Consider the following 16,461-nt stretch of genomic DNA (forward strand, 5'->3'; position numbering starts at 1 on the left):
TCATTATTCCTAGCTCCAATTTGTAAAAGAGGGCTACTTTCTCTCAAATGACAGGATTTTTCATGGGCTAACGTGTTATCTTTTTTTTAACCCAGCTGATATGGTGGCTTGTTGAACAGTCCTATGTGTTGCACACTAATTTGATCATTCAACCGACTGACATCTCTCTCTTCTCGAACGCCTGCAGTCTTTTTGTCTAATTCTCCCTATTGTCTCGTAACTTCCTCCAGAGAGAGAGAGTAATACAATTGAATATGAGTGTGATAGAGCTCAGGATAGGGACATTTGTTATTGTTGTGAAACTGAGAAATGAGCCAAGATTGTTTGAGAAAACCACAATTTGGTGAAAACCCAAAGTAGCCCCATGGAAAATGCCGAGCCTGGGAAACTCGAGTGGAAGCAGCAGGAGGCACAAGGGCCGAGGGAGAAGAGGGCTGTCGATCCAAAAAGTTCTAAAAAAACTGTACTTTCTGAAAAAGCCAAGGGGGGGGGGATTAGAAGATTTTCTTGCATGAAAGATCCTTTTTTCAGAGTAGAAATAAAAACAGCATTAAGACTAGACTAGTTAAATGATCCATTAAACTTATGAATGGGACTTTATTTTATTAGAAATGTTTGACAATTCAATAACGACAAAAGAAAAGTGAAGTTTCTTTCACCATTGTCACATCAAGTCTCTAGATGGCACTGTCTTCCTTTCAAGCATGGCAGACGTCTCTATGTCTCCCAATGTCTCTTCTTCCCTTACTCTCTTTCCTCTCGTTTCTCTTTCTCCCCCATCTCTCTGCCTTTGTCTCTCTTTCCTTCCCTTCTATATCTATGTCTGAATCCTCTGAGTTCACTTCAGAGGATTCAGCCGTGGACCTCAGCATGTGTCCTCAAGAGCCTCATCCTTTCAGAACTCATTGAAGCAAGTCTTTCATTAACAGAACACACACACACACACACACACACACTCTCCTTTTGCATTTAGTGCAGAGTGAAGCAGAGATTGGACAGTTTGGTAAACCACTATCATCCTGTGGGAAGTTTCCATTGCGAGAGACTTTTCTTTCAAGTCAAACTTATTTTATGTTACAATTTATTCAGGGTTCTTTTTTTTCAGTTTTATTCCAAAGTAAGGTATCACTACAGAAATAAAAACTTGAACAAAATGATAGCACAAGATGTCTTTCACAGACTTGAAGGGCGAAGGTTTTGTTTCCACATTGGGGGGGGGCCACATCACAGTGATCCTCCCCCGGAACATTTTGAGCATCAAACACTGTATTTCCGGATGACTTTTTTTAGGAAGCATGTGCATCTGAACAACAATTCTTTTAGAGAATGAGACCTTGTTAAAGCCATGAGCTCCAAAATTTTAATCTACATAAAAGACAAGAAATCACATCTTTTATTTTTCACGGCCCTGTTGTGTTCTTTAACCCCCCCGATGTAGCACAAGTAGACACAGTTACTGTTTTCCGCCAGATCGTTTATAGATCTTAACATTTCCGACTGCACTTGAAGGCAGCTTTATTTCACAGAGAAGGAGAAAGAGAAATATTCTAAATACTAGGGGGGACATATCCTCTGCACATCCCCCCCCCCACAACCTGAAATCTACGCCTATGGCTCTGGCTAAATGCTAAACATCAGCAGATCTATTGGCTGCTTTGTACATGAAAATACATCAACGATCAGCATTAACAGGACTTTAACACTAAAGAGATTTCTTTTGGTCATGCTTTTGCAAAGAAAAACAAACAGATGGTAAAAGGTTTATTTCTTTTGAACATCACTGGGAGCTTGGAAAAGCTGAATGGTGTTGTTCATTCCCAACTTTATTTGCACCGCAAACTGCAATCAAAATCTCAACAGCTTCAGCTAATGTCACCGCAGTGTTCCGCTTCAGCGGGGGACCAGCATGCCAAGGGATGTTAAATGCAGTGCAGCTCGCTTCATAAGGCAACCACAGCTTTTAGACGTGGATTAAAGTTTATTTCCATGGATCTTGTGTTCTCAAATAAAATTCTTCTTGTGTGCGTGTGTATGAATATGTTAGTGGTATTTGTTTGCTTAACAAAATATAGAACCTGTTTGTGTAAAAGAGAGCAGAAGTCACGTTTGTTTGGATCAAAACTCACCTGTATGTTGTTAAGTAGTTCCACCACAATCACGATGTGTCTGCTTCTTTGTCAGGCGGCCTGCTCTCCTGGACTTGCACTGCCGAGTAGCCTGTTGTTACCATTTGGTAATTGCCACGCACTTTAATTTGAATGAGCTCATTCCTTGGATATTCCGAAACTCTTAGTTTCCTCCAATGACCACATCACTGCGTGTATGCCGCCGCCACACGCACGCACACAGGTATTCTGTCCCCGTGCAATTCAAGATTCATCGAGTTCAAGCTCCTAATTATTTTCCTTTCTCATTTTTTTTTTCACCACAGAGCAAGCACAGTAGAATTTGTCCAAACACAGAGCAGTTTACATGACTCACAGAGATGACATGGAACTGAGTTTGCCGTCCAAGAAAAGCAGCCTTCTCCGTTTGAGCTCCGTCAGATCAATTGAACAGGAAAGCTTAGGTGTGGATGAAGCAGTCTGAAAACATTGATCATTGTTTCATTTTTGTGTCATACTGTAATGCGGCACATGTGGATCACAAAGGCAGGTCCGGAAGCACTTTTCCTCTATTAAGGCCGTCTTGCTCTATAAACCTCACAATCCGAGCTCTACCGCACACACACATGCACGCACGCACACACACACACACACACACATACACATACAGGGAATTTCTTCAGCTTTATTGACATAATTAAGGAGTATATGGTTGGAAACATTGAAAGAGTCTTTACATATAAAAGTGTGTTTTAATTATATACCTCAAAGGGGCTTAATGGGGCTTAATTTGACTGTTTTCCAAAAGAGCCGGTAGTTGTGAAATGTGGCAAGGGCAGGAAGGATGTCAAGTCATTGCTTCTGTAATTACTGTCACAGTCTGTAACTTGGCTCTTATACTTAATTAGTTCCCTCTCATTTGAGTGATGTTTCCTTACTGCGGGAGTACTACAGCTTTTCTCGCATGGTCTGACTTTCAAGAACAATGAAGCTATTGTCAGTATAAAGTTTAAGGGGTGACTCGGACTAAAAATCGCCTGATTGCAATGAACTAATATCCATATTCACTCATTAGCAGTGATGATGGGAAATGAGCAAGTGGACTGTGAGCCTGGCGTGGAAAAAAGAGCCATTGTGATTGTCTGGTTCTGTTCTTGCTGCCCTGTTATAATAATTCACTTCAGGTACTGTTAATGAGGCTTTATGAAGCATCATCAGCTCATTACTGGAATCACAGCTTGATGAAAAATGTGCTGGCTCAACACCTAATCAAGCAGCTGCAACTACATGTAACCGGACACTGAGATATTTGACGATTGAAGTCCATTAATGCTTCTAAATTGAATGTTGTAGCCTTGCTAGCGGTATGGCTCTGGTCGGTCTGTTAAATTTTATGGGATTATTTAACTATTTAATGGTTATATTTGGCTACATATTGTGTCTATTATTTGATCATTATTTCATAATGTCTTATTTATCTATTTTATGCGGAACATGTTGGGTCTCCATAATAACTTAGCTGACGAGAGGAGAGTTTTGAGACGTGTTGCGTTGTGTTACTATTGTAAGGTGAAAGCCAACTAAATATTGGAATAAAACTGGAAAGGATGGAGCATAAAAGAGCAAAGTCGGCTTTCCCCTCTAGCTAACTAGAAACTGCAAGCATTCATGAGAAGCCCACTGCTTTGATTGGTTGATAGAGCAAAGAAATGCCCACTGTTATGATTGGCTTGTGGGGTACTTCTTTACTACAGTTTTTAGCCATCTTTTGGCCATTTTCTACTGAAACAACTTTTCCGCAGGTCAATTTCTGTGCAATAGATAAATAAATATTTTTTGATTAATTAAAATTACAATTATTGTATTTGGATTCTTTCCCCAAACCCTAACCCATTTGGTGCTTGTGAAAAGAATCACTGACACACTGTCTGCTTATCGAGCCCTGAGACACACAAGTGATGAACCTGCTAGCAAAAATGACTGATTGTTGTCAAACAGTAGGTTTAGGAACAAACCGTCTTTTTAGCTCATCAGTGGGCTACTAACATTATGCTGAGTTTGTGAACCTGGGGATCAGTTAATGGCAGCATGACAATGTCCATTACACCAAACTACCCATATTTAATTACTTCCTTAGAGTCGGACTGCTCATGGGAAGGATTTTCCGCCACTGAGAAGATCCCGTGGTTAGGAGTGGGAGGGGGTGTTTTGGATGGGGAACAAAGCGGCCAAGCTGTCGTGGAGGGTAGGGTTGGTGGGGGACTGTGGGTCTCCTCCTCTTCTTTCTCCCCCTTGTCCCCCCCACTAAACGAACCAAGAACCATTGGGCAGCTTCCCAAACCGCTGCCTGACAACAACATGGGCAAAAAGAAACCCCAGTTCAACAGAAGAGCGGAGAAGAGGAAGAGAGTCATTCGATGACCACCACTGTGGGAATGTTGTAAACTGTGCTTTCCTGAGGCCTTGGAAATCCCACACCAGAGCTGGAACCTGCGGGCATGGAAAACGGGGCCTGCCTCCCCCGAGAGAGGAGTTGTCAGATGCAGAACAACATCACTTGATCACTTGGTGAGGGGGAGCTAGCAGTGACGCATTTTCTATACTGTGCATCAGGGGGGCAGTTTGACAGAACAGACAATCTAAATATTACAGTACTAAGGACAAAGGTTTGTGTATAATGGTGAGGTACAGAGGTACTCTCCACCAAATCAGCTGCTATACTTTACACTTTTAGGACTGTGGAAAAAAAGAAATGGCTACTTTAGTGTAACACATATAGGCCTACTATTTGTAAGTATAATTTAAGTATAAAGAGGTTTCTGATTTTCATACTTAAACCCTCTTGGACCCAAGGCTGGCTTACCAAAAGGGGTGGCCGTAAAATCGAAGTACGGAGTGTGAACTGGTAGCTGGAGAGGTGCCAGTTCACCTCCTGGGCACTGCCAATGTGCTCTTGAGCAAGGCACAACACCCCCTCACCAAACTGCTCGGGGCACCTGTCCAGCAGTCGCAGCCCCTTTACTCTGACATCTCTCCATTTGTGCATGTGTAGGACCTGAGCACGTGTGTGTATTTCAGGCTTGTGTGTCGTGTGTTCTAACAACAGAGTGAAACAATTGTAATTTCCCCACTGGGTATCAATAAAAAGTTAAAAAGTAAAATAAAAGAAGTATGCAAGATTCAGACTCTGATCAGAGGGGGAAATAGCCATAGTATAGTATGTAGAAAAAAAGTGATTAAAAAGTCATAGTATAGTATGTCCAAAAAAGTGATGAAGAGTCATAGTACAGTATATGAAAAAGGCATAGTATAGTGTGTTGAAAAAATAGGCATAGTATAATGCTTGTTATTAACCTAGCTCTGGGGAGCTTATTCCCCAGAGTCCATATGTATACTTTTCGCCCAGCATGTTTCCTTGGATTAGGGTGGATTTTTGGTTGCAGCCTGTCGCCGTGGTCCTGCTGCACGCCTTGCTATGCCCTGTCACACCTGCTCCGCTCTGCATTGCCCTGCTACGTCCTGCTACGTCCTGCTACGCCCTGCTACGTCCTGCTACGCCCTGCTACGTCCTGCTACGTCCTGCTATGCCCTGCTACGTCCTGCTACGTCCTGCTACGTGCTGCTACGCTCTGCTACTTCCTGCTACATCCTGCTACGTCCTGCTACGTCCTGCTACGCCCTGCAGTGCTCTGCTACCTCCTGTGACCCCCTGCTATATCCTGCTACGCCGTGTGACACCCTGCAGTGCCCTGCTATGCCATGAACTACTACAACTACTATTTCTAGTTACTGATCCATTATCTTTATTGTGACTATTATCGCCACTGTTCATCACACCCCCAACCGGCACCGTCAGACACCGCCTACCAAGAGCCTGGGTCTGTCCGAGGTTTCTTCCTGAGAGGGAGTTTTTCCTCGCCACTGTCGCACTGAATGCTTGCTCTTGGGGGAATTACTGGAATTGTTGGGTGTTTGTAAATTTTTTGAGTGTGGTCTAGACCTACTCTATCTGTAAAGTGTCTTGAGATAACTCTTGTTATGAATTGATACTATAAATAAAATTGAATTGAATTATAATATTTGAAAAAAGTAGTATATAGCATAGCATGTCAAAAATGTTTTTTGACATGCTTAGTATAGTACGTCGAAAAAAGTGAAAAGGAAGTCATAGTATAGTATGTCGAAAATAGTGATAAAGAAGTCATAGTATAGTATGTCGAAAATAGTGATAAAGAAGTCATAGTATAGTGTGATGCTATGGACATTTCTGTCACCTGTTTGTTCATTTCTGTTGCCTGTATTATTGATTTCTGTATGTTTCCTGTGTTTGTTTATTCATTCTGTATATTTCTGTTCCCTGTTATGTTGATGTATCCTGTTTTGTGTATTGTGGTCTGTGTGTATTTAGTGGTGTATTTTTCTGTCGTGCATTTCCCTGTTTATGTTCTGCTTCCTGTTTTATTTTCATAGTCTGTTTTCTGTCTTGTCTTGTCCAGTTTACTTCTTGTGTTTTCCCTTCTTTGATTGTCCTGCCACCTCTGATGTTTTTCACCTGTTGTCTCACCTGTTCCTAATTTATTCATCACCTCATGTATTTAGCCTCTGTGTTCCCTCGTTAGATTGTCTTGTGTTCTTCTCTGTGACTTGTGTTTTGCTCCCTCGTGTTTTGTGTTCCTGCCAGTCGGTTTATGTATTACTTTGTGAGTTTTCCAGTCTTTGTACTGCCGCTTTTTGTTATATTAAATCCTTGAGTTTAAACCATCTCCTGCCTGCCTGCCTGCCTCCCTCTGCATTTGGGTCCTCTTCCTTCCAGTCACTGCAACAGTATCGTATGTCGATAAAACTGAGAAAAAGTCATGGTATATAGTTAGTCAAAAATAGCCATAGTACAGTATGTCGAAAATAGCCCTAGTATACTATGTCGAAAAAAGTGATAAAGAAACCATAGTATAGTATGTCGAAAAAAAATGATAAAAAAGTCATAGTATATCGAAAATAGCCATAGTATAATATGTCCAAAAAAGTCATAGTAGGCCAATAGCATGTCGAAAAGTCATAGTATAGAATGTTGAAAAAAGTCATTAGAAAAGTCATATATATACATACAAACTCAACAAAAAAAGAGGAAAAAAGATGAAATGCCCAGACTGGGGATTGAACCGGGAGTCAGAGTCTTAAGTACTTCAGACTGACTCTGCCTATTATGTGAAGTCATGCTGACCATTGAGCTACCACACGAGCAAACATGAATGTTGAAAAGAGTGATTAAAAAAATACTAGTACACTATGGCGAAAATAGCTATAGTATGTCAAAAAAGTAATAAAAAAGTCATAGTATAGTATGTCGAAAATAGCCATAGTATAGTATGTCGATAAAAGTGATAAAAAGTCATAGTATAGCATGTCGAAAAGTCGTAGTATAGCATGTCGAAAAAAGTGATAAAAAAGTCATAGTATAGTATGTTGTAAATAGCCACAGTATAGTATGTTGAAAAGTTGTAGTATAGCATGTCGAAAAGTCATAGTATAGCATGTCGAAAATAGCCATAGTATAGTATGTCGAAAAAAGCAATAATGCTCAGAGTGGGGATTGATCCAGGGTCAGAGTCTTCCTACTTCAGACTGATGCTGCCACTGCCTGCTTTGTGAAGTTGTGCTGACCATTGAGCTACCACACCAGCAAATGCAAGCTTTGAAAACAGTCATAGCATACTATGTTGCCATAGTATAATATGTCGACAAAAGTGATAAAAAGTCATAGTATAGCATGTCAAAAAATTGTAGTATAGCATGTTGAAAAAGTGATAAAATGTCATAGTAAGCCAATAGCATGTTGAAAAGTCATAGTATAGAATGTCGAAAAATTGTTAAAAAAGTCATGGCCATAGTATAGTATATCGAAAAAAGTGATAAAACGTCATAGTATAGCATGTCGTAAATAGCCATAGTATAGTATGTCGGAAAGTCATAGTATAGTATGTCGATAAAGGTGATAAAAAGTCATAGTATAGTATGTTGAAAATAGCCATACTATATTATGTCGATGAAAATGATAGTATATAATGTCGAAAAACGTCATAGTGTAGCATGCCGTAAAAGTCATTGTATAGCATGTCCAAAAAAGTCACAGTATAGCATGTCAAAAATAGCCATATTATAGTATGTCGAAAAAAGTGATAAAAAGTCATAGTATAGCATGTCGAAAAGTAGTAGTATAGCATGTTGAAAAAAGTGATAAAAAAGTGATAGTATAGTATGTCGTAAATTGCCATAGTATAGTATTTCGATAAAAGTGATGAAAGGTCATAGTATAGTATGTCGAAAAAAGTCATAGTATAGTATGTTGAAAAAAGTCATAGAATAGCACGTCGAAAAAAGTCATAGTATAGCATGTGGAAAATAGCCATAGTATAGTATGTCGAAAAAGTGATGAAAAGTCATAGTAAAGCATGTTGAAAAGTCATAGTATAGTATGTCAAAAAAGTGATAATAAAGTCATCTATAATATATCAAAAAAGTGATAATAAAGTCCTGGTATATAGTCAAAAAACATTTATAGTATGTCATAGTATAGTATGTTGATAAAAGTGATAAAAAGTCATAGTATTTTATGTCGATAAAAGTCATAGTAGGCCTATAGCATGTTGAAAAAGTAATTGTATAGCCTGTCGAAAAAAGTCATAGTATAGCATGTTGAAAAAAGTGATAAAAAGTCATAGTATAGTATGTAAAAAAGTCATAGTATAGTATGTTGAAAAGTCATAGTATAGAATGTCGAAAGAAGTCATAGAATAGCACCTGGAAAAGAGTCATAGTATAGCATATGGAAAATAGCCATAGTATAGTATGTCGAAAAAGTGATGAAAAAGTCATCATATCATATATCAAAAAAGTGATAATAAAGTCCTGGTATAGATTGTCAAAGAACGTCTGGAAACACACACAAAAAAAAACAGCTTGGGGATTGAACCAGGGGTAAGACTATTCCTACTTGGGACTTACTCTGCCTACTTTGTGCAGCTGTGCTGACCATCGAGCTACTACTCCTGCAAGTAATATATATTGAAAACATCGTCATAGTATAGTATGTTGATAAAAGTGATAAAAAGTCATAGTATTTTATGTCGATAAAAGTCATAGTAGGCCTATAGCATTCTGAAAAGTAATTGTATAGCTTGTGGAAAAAAGTCATATTATAGCATGTCGAAAAGTCATAGTATAGCATGTTGAAAAAATTGATAAAAAGTCATAGTATAGTATGTTGAAAATAGCCATAGTATAGTATGTCAATAAAAGTTATGAAAAGTCATAGTATAGTATGTCAAAAAAGTGATAAAAAAGTCCTGGTATAGTTTGTCAAAGAACAGAAAATAAACACTGGGCCTGGGGATTGACCCAGGGGTAAGACTCTACCTAATTGGGACTGACTCTGCCTCCTTTGTGCAGGTGTGCCAACAAATGAGCTACCACTCCAGTAAATACTGCATATTGAAAACATCATCATAGCATAGTATGTTGAAAAAAGTGATAAAAAGCGTCATAGTATAGCATTTCGAAAAAAGTGATAAAAAAGTCATAGTATAGCATGTCGATAAAAGTCATAGTAGGCCAATAGCATGTTGAAAATTCATAGTATAGAATGTCAAAAAAATTCATAGTATAGCATGTCTATACTATAGTATAGTATTTCGAAAAAAAAGTGATTAAAAAGTCATAGAATTGCATGTCAAAAAAAGTCATAGTAAAGTATGTCAATAAAAGTGTTAAAAAGAGTCACAGTATAGCATGTTGAAAAAAGTCGTAGTATAATATGTCGTTAAAAGTGATAGAAAGTAATAGTACAGCATGTCGAAAAAAAGAGTCATAGTATAGTATTTCGAAAAATGTAATAGTATAGTATGTCGAAAAGTCATAGTATAGCATGTCAAAAATAGCCATACTATAGTATGTCGAAAAAGTGATGAAAAAGTCATCATATCATATGTTGAAAAAATATATAAAGGTAAAAAAAACAAGGTAGAAAAGTCGTAGTATAGCATGTTGAAAAAAGTGATAAAAAAGTCATAGTATAGTATGTCGAAAAGTGATAATAAAGTCACGGTATAGTTTGTCAAAGAACATCTGGAAACATAAACTCCAAAAAAAAAAAAACACCCGGACTGGGGATTGAACCAGGGGTAAGGCTATTCCGACTCGGGACTTACTCTGCCTATTTTGTGCTGCTGTGCTGACCATTGAGCTACTACTCCTGCTAATGATGCTTATTTAAAACATCGTCATAGTATAGTATGTTGAAAAAACTGATAAAAAGTCATTTTTTACGTAAAATTCATTGTATAGCATATCCAAAAAAGTCACAGTATAGCATGTCGAAAATATATAGTATGTCGAAAAAAGTGATAAAAAGTCATAGTATAGCATGTTGAAAAGTCATGTCGATAAATGTGATAAAAAGTCATAGTATAGCATGTTGAAAAAAGTGATAAGTGATAGTATAGTATGTCGTAAATAGCCATTGTATAGTATTTCGATAAAAGTGATGAAAGGTCATAGTATAGTATGTCAAAAAAAAGTCATAGTATAGCATGTCGAAAAGTCATAGTATAGTATGTCAAAAAAGTGATAATAAAGTCATGGTATAGTTTGTCAAAGAACATCTGGAAACACATATAAACTCCACAGAAAAAAAATCTCTGGGCCTGGGGCTTCACCCAGGGGTAAGACTCTACCTAATTGGGACTGACTCTGCCTCCTTTGTGCAGGTATGCTGACCATTGAGCTACCACACCAGTAAATATTGCATATTGAAAACATCATCATAGCATAGTTTGTTGAAAAAAGTGATTAAAAAAAGTCATAGTATAGCATGTCGAAAACAGTGATAAAAAGTTATAGTATAGCATGTCGAAAAAAGTGATAAAAAGTAATTTATAGAATATTACAAAAGTGATAATGAAGTCATGGTATAGTATGTCAAAAAGAAATAAAAAACTAATGCCCAGAATGGGAATTGAAGCTTCCTACATGGGACTTTGTTGCATACTCTGTGCAGCTGTGCTGACCACTGAGCTACCACATCTACAGAAATTTAGGATGAAAGCAATCATATCATAGTATTTCAATAAACGTGATAAAAAGTCATAATAGCATGTCGGAAAAAGTTATAAAAAAAAAGTCACAGTATAATATATTGAAAAAAGTGATCAAAAAAGTCATAGTATAGTATGTCAAAAATAGCCGTAGTATAGTATGTCGAAAAAAGTGATAAAAAAGTCATAGTATAGTATGTCGAAAATTGCTGTTTTATAGCATGTCAAAAAAGTGATAAAGTATAAGTGATAAAGAGTCACAGTATAGCATGTTGAAAAAAGTCGTAGTATAGTATGTCGATAAAAGTGATAGAAAGTAATAGTACAGCATGTCGAAAAAAAGAGTCATAGTATAGTATTTCAAAAAAAGTAATAGTACAGTATGTCGAAATTAGCCATAGTATAGCACGTCAAAAAAGTGATTAAAAGACATTAAAAAATTATAATGTAATATGTCAATAAAAATAAGTAATACTAGAACTGCAAGCAGTTTTGACGGGGTCCAAGCCTCCCCGGCGTGAGTCGGCCCCAGCGTGAGTCCGATGACCTACAGAGCCCGCGAAAGCGGAGCCCGCGAAAGCGGAGCCCGGAACCCGAGCGACGGCAGCAAGGCAAATGGCAAGGAATATCGCAATGCTCGAGCTGCAAGTTGTGATGTAAATTGCAATTGCAAATTTCCATTTTCGTATTCACTGAGCTGCAGGCATTTTAATATTTGAATGGTTACTGTAGCTGAAAGTATGCCGAAGTAGTAAGCAACCGAAAAACATATGGAAGAAGCGGCATAGTAAAGAATTGGATCACAATAGCGTGGAAATTGTGTGAATTTTAATTAATCAAAAAAAATTATTTTGCTGATAAAATTTATTTCCCTATGAGTGCTTACTCAGAATATGTGTTAATTATTGTAGTGGAGGGATCAATCCCTAACTAATAAATAAATAATATTATTAAATGCCATTCTGCTGCATAAATAGAAGTCTACAAATAGTATGCATGCTTCTCCCTCCGTACAGGTTCATAGGCGAACCCACAGAGGAACACCACATCGAATTGACTATTTCCTCCGCTGATAAGCAGCTTCCCAGATCTGCTAGAAAGAGCAAGAAGAGCTAAAAAAGACATATAGGGAAATGGGTTTGGCAACAGCAAAACTGAGCTAAAACAGATTTCATAAATAAATAAAAATAAGCCCTTCACTCTGTCGCTGAAACACAAAATCTGGTTTTACTTAAAGTAAATAAGTGAAACATTCTTTATGTTGAGAGACGTTTTCTAACTTCCTGGTTTCCAGCGCACACATCACGTTTTAAAAAAACTTTCTTGAAGCAAATTTCTTGAAAATTACAGTTTGATAGCTGAAGCCACTGTTTACAATAATGTAACTTGATTTTAAGTAGATTTACTGCTTTGGAAGTGGAAAAGGAAAAGATACTTCTGTAATGTGGCCAGTATAACGGCTGTGTTTATGTGCGCGTGTGTGTGTGTGTGTGTGTGTGTGTAAACTCCAAAACAATTATGAGAAATACATAGCCACAAACTCACAGACAAACCTTCAGTATCTCAAGATTCGCTAAAAACACTAATTATAGCCTGTGAATTCTCCTGCTATCTCTTTAAAGCATTTTCGCCCCAAATCCTTTTAAAAGTTCATGAGGAAATTATTCCAGAAGTACAATTGCATGGGGTGAAAAACACTTGCAGGAAGCTAAATGACAATGACATTACGTAATAGTACAGAATTTAACAGGACAGAATATAACAGTTATTCTGTTATATTCAAATATAACAGAATAACGATAACAAGCTCTTGATCCAGTCTGGCACTTGATACGGATCCATGATGATATAATGTGCAATGGGAATAAAGAGTGTGCAGCATTGCGTGACCATGAAGACAACATTCTGTCCTCAGTGAATTCCATGGATGAGTGTGCAGCTCCTTTGGTTTCTGATGCTTTTTCTAGAGTCCCAGCGAAACGAAAATGTGTGTGTGTGTGTGTGTGTGAGTGAGTGAGGAGAGTGACTTGATTTATGTTTATAGTCATCTCTCGCGCTGCTACATTCCACTAAGACTAAAGTGAGAGGATATTTCAGTGTTTGACATTAAAGGCAGGGGCAGTGTTTTTACTCATGCACAGGAACTGATGTAACTGACAGAATTGCAAAAATGCCTCCAAAGAGCTAAATAGTCAATTATATGTCACTTAAACTCCAATGCTTACTGAAAAATACCATGCCTCTAGAATGCCTCTGGAATACAAAGCTATTAAAATAATAATTGTTGATTTTATAAATCATGTTTTAATGTTAAACATGCATGTGGACAGTGAATCCTTATGATTAATTGTATCTGTATATAGTCAGCCTATCATCAGTGAACTTTTTTCACAAACAGGTTGATTCATATTTGCTAATATGTTGGATTCATGTGACATTTTAATTTTTCAATTAACAATAATTTGGCAGCCCTCCTGCAGTAACTCTGAGGACCCCCTAGTGAAGACCTCTGGTTTATAGCACTGATAAATTAGGATCTGCCAGATAGAATATACCTTTTTTTTAACAGAAAAATGTTTGACATGCCACAGTAGGGAAAGCACTAGTGTCAATAATAAAAGTAGTGATGGCTGAATTCCATTTAGCTGCTTCAGTTTCATGGTCCCGGTATACCTCCTTTTCACAGACTTGCTTCGACACACTGAGCTCCTCTCTCCTCTCTATTTCCATCTGTGTTTGTCCCAGAAATGCTTGTTACTAACTTAGCTCTGGGGAGCTTATTCCCGGAGTCCTTATGTTTTTTTAGCCTAGAAGTTTTCCTTGGATTAGGGTGGCACCTAAATCATGGTTGCAGTTGTTGCTGTGGTCGTGCTCCCCTCCGTGTTAAGCCCTTTACACCCTGCTATGATCTGCAGTGCCCTGCTAGGCCCTGCTACATCCTGCTATGCCCTGCAGTGCCCTGCTACGCCATGCTACGCCATGAACTACTATTTCTAATCATAGTTCCATTATCTTTATTGTGACTACTATTGCCACTGTTCATCACACCCCCACCGGCACCATCAGAGCCTGGATCTGTCCAAGGTTTCTCCCTAAAAGGAAGATTTCCTCACCACTCAAGGTTTCTGCCTGAAAGTTTTTTAGAGTTTGGTCTGGACCTATTCTATCTGTAAAGTGTCTTGAGATAACTCTTGTTATGATTTGATACTATAGATAACATTGAATTGAATAAATTACACCTGTGCCTTTACTACTGTGACAAATCAAAATGTCTGCTGTTAAAATGGCCTATTAATTAATTTAAAATTGCAATGAATTTTAAAAATAAATTGGTACATTATGTTGATGTAATGTGATGTGGGTCTGAACAATAATAGTTGTGAAATCATCTTAATTTCTATAGCATTATAAAAATGCACCAAAATAACTATTGTAACAAACTTTAGCAAGGCTTGATAAATATTGAATCGATGATGTAACAGTGAATATACAAATGGAAACAAGGGCAACTTTTTATTAATCCAGCACAAAAGCATGTAAACAAACTGTGACTAGAGTCCGTTCAGCAGCACAATACAGTGTAATCCTTTTTTTATTTTTTATTTATAGCGTGTCTTCTCTGTTGGGGCTTTTCATTCTAGTCAGTTTAGGAATACACCAAAACAAAAGTTTTTCCTTGCCTGCAATAGTTGTGTAGATTTAAAAAAGGATAATCCAATCATAATATTAGGGATTAAGTAATAGCTCATAGAAATGTAACAACAATGGCCATCTTGTGGGATGATGTGCCCGGTTTTATACACTGGCTGTCACATGGTTGCAGTTGGTTCACTGAATTCAAAATCTAAATGTAAACTGAGTAAAAAAAAAAGGCTTGAACATATGAACATTAAAAGGATAAATAAAAAGAATCGACCTCTAGAATTGTTTGACCTGAAAGTGTATCCACTGCTGACACTAATCTAAATCTGATCGAGGGAAGACCAAGCCCAACACAAACCTTAAAGATGGGTTTAGACAGGCAGAGTTTCTCTGGGCTGAGTTATCTGTGATGTGTCCTCTCCTGTGGTCTGAGAGCCAGGCAGCCATTAGCACAACCCATCTCTTTAATCAAGCCACCGGAGGAGGTACCGAAGGATGCTCTGTTGACCGCAGTATGCCTCCTCTCTTATTTTCTCACCCACTGGCACGCCCGCTCTGTGGGAGAGTCCTGAGGTTTGTCAAAGCCTCAGTGAGTCAGTGACAGGTGGACAGGTGGTAGTTCAAGAGCGCAAGTGGGAGCCTCAGGGGCCCCGTTGCTGCTGTGCAACCAAAAATATGTGGGGAGCCACAACCAATGCAAACAGAAAAAAAGCATTTATTTAAGCTAACAGTCAAAGGATAGAAATGTAAATATGTGCTGCACTCGTGATTTAACAACACTTGTATTTATGATCTTTACCCCGCGGCAATGTTTTTGTATTAATATACTAATATTTGCCTTTCCTTTTTCTTCATATTTCTGGTGTTAGACCTCTTGGGGATATTGGGTGTGGAGACAATCTCTCTAGTTTAACTTTATGTGAGTGCTGTTCAGGCACAACATCAAATCTGACAAAATACCTGAAAGAAAACATACTACATCTAAAACTCTCCACAAATGACAAGAATCCTCACACAGTGTATGAGATAGATAAAAACACCACCAAACACACAAAAGCATGTGCAGCAGATGTCACAAACAATCAAACAATAACTCTAATTTCTCAGCCAGTCACAAAAAAGAAATACTTCTTCCTTGGGACTCACTCTTTGTTGATTGCTTTCCAAGCTGCCCTGCACAATAGTGCCAGAGGTTACTTATGCAAATCATACGTTTGCATATCTTAGAGGGGTGAAAGAAGACTGAGAGTTAAGAGGAACTGTTCTACTTTGTTGTTGCTTTGTCGCTGTCACAACTAACCATCATCATTAATACACTTGTCTTGTATTAATGAGCAATTTGAGCTCTTTTGGGGTTATGTTTAGCTAGATACTGGGGACGTGTGTTACAGATATCCAATATGGTTTAACACAGATTTCAAGATCTGGAGATTCAAGTTGGCAAATTTTCAACTTAACAAAAAATCAAATGTCATGCTTTAGTCTTTTTAATCTGTCACATTCCACTGATAACAATGTTCATCTCATTCAGTTATACTATTACAAAACTACGGTCTCAGTATAAACATATCATAATAGTGAATTCCACATAATAGTGAATTCCATTTGTAAGCAACATACTAGGG

The sequence above is a fragment of the Perca flavescens genome, chromosome 11 (genome assembly GCF_004354835.1).
Source record: "Perca flavescens isolate YP-PL-M2 chromosome 11, PFLA_1.0, whole genome shotgun sequence".
Classification (NCBI taxonomy): Eukaryota; Metazoa; Chordata; class Actinopteri; order Perciformes; family Percidae; genus Perca; species Perca flavescens.